Raw genomic sequence first — 1,709 nt, 5'->3', positions numbered from 1 at the left:
CCAGTTCACAGAGAACGTTAAAGCCCATCTAAGTGGAGAGTCTTTTGAGGCAAGCTCAGCAAGCGGATGTCGTGGTCCCAACTGCATTTTCGAGGATTAATGTGATAGCAGATTGGAGGATGGGTTAGAGGGGGACACCAGAACCAGCTATGTCCAGGTGACATTCTCCCTGAGCTTTCTCCCTCCCTAGTCTCTGAGCTCCTCCACTGCTGTGTTTCCTCCTACCTCTGCAGCTCAGACTCCTTATTCACCTGCTCACCGTCCCCCCACCCCGGCCCATCCCTTAGTGTTCCAGGGTCCTGTCCCCTGGTTCCTGTCCTGCATCTGCACTCTCTCTCTGATGACCTTACCCACTGTCACAGCTACAACAGCAGGGGTGTGGCATCTGCATCTGTGAACCACCCTGGAGGGCTCGGTACTTAGTTATATGACAGACTTCCTCTGGCTTCAGAAGCTGCCCCACCCGTGCTCCTCCTGCCTTCTGTCCAGATGCTTGTACTTCCCCCTTCTGCTTGGATCCTGAAACTTGTTAACATCCTCTGCATTTCTACCTCCATCCCTCTGTTCACAGTCTTTATATGTCCCTTACATGCCATCCCTCCTTTTGATCTCCACCTGTAGAAATCCTTCTTGGGCCCCAAACTGGTTCAAATGTCAGCTGCTGCCCGCCCCCGCCCCCCAGCCCTGTGATCTCCATGACCTTCCTTTTGCTGTGTTTCAGATGGGGGCACACGTAGTCCTCATTTCTCCAGGGTGGGTGTGGGCTAAGGCTCTGTGACATTGTGGCCCTTCAGGGAACTAGCCTATATACCCTGAATATAGGGGATGGGTCTCACCCTGAATGGGGGTTATTCTATGAGGCAAGACCCTCAAAGGGAATGACCCCTAGGTGGCTCTCAGAGTGACCGTTTTCCCTGGGAGGCAGTTGGCCGGCATGGGTTGGATTCCTGGGTGTGTGAACTTTGTGCCCTGACACTTCCCCCTCTCTCCCTCCACGTTCACTGGCTTCATTCTCTCAGTGTGCAGTAGAGACTTTGTGAATGAGTCATTTCAGTTGAACTTAGGGAGGCCAAGGGGATGTGTGCTGCTCCAGGGATGCCAGAAGGTCCTGGGCTGGTTGGTGTGCATGCAGGGTGAAGCCTCCCTGAGGCAGGCAGAGCTGGCGGTGGGTCTCTCTCCCCAGCCGCCTCCCAAGATCCTTCCTCAGCTCAGAACTTGCAAAGTGCTAGCTGTTGTTTTACTAAGCAGGTGATTCCCTTACAGCAGAATCGATGTGGCTTCTGGAAGATCAGGGGCTGGGTCTTGGTCATCTTATTTGAGCCCAGAGCCCAAGCACTGAGACTCTCTCTGAGCTGGCTCAATAAATACTTTTTATTTTCTTCTCATCTTGCCTCCCTCCCTTGCTCCTCCCATCCACAGGAACACACATTTACTGCGGGATGAATATAATTTACCAGTTTGAAAGTGAGGGGACAGGGAGAAATGGAAGTCTGTGCACATTTGTAGTTGATGGCTGAGTGTGTGTGCGTCGATGTGAGAGTGTGAGCATACTGGTGTGTGAGCATGTATCCGCGTGCATTGTGTGAGTGTGCGTGTGTGTGTTGGTGTGTCTGAGCATGCATGTGTGTGTGTGTGGGGGGGGGGTGTGGGTATGTAGGAAGCAGTGAAACTAGAAAAGAGGTGCCTGGGGGCAAGTTGAATGGCCAGGG

Source organism: Panthera onca, chromosome A3 (assembly GCF_046562875.1).
Source record: "Panthera onca isolate mPanOnc1 chromosome A3, mPanOnc1 haplotype 2, whole genome shotgun sequence".
Classification (NCBI taxonomy): Eukaryota; Metazoa; Chordata; class Mammalia; order Carnivora; family Felidae; genus Panthera; species Panthera onca.
The sequence above is the reverse complement of the archived record's forward strand: the minus strand, read 5'-3'. Positions refer to the sequence as shown.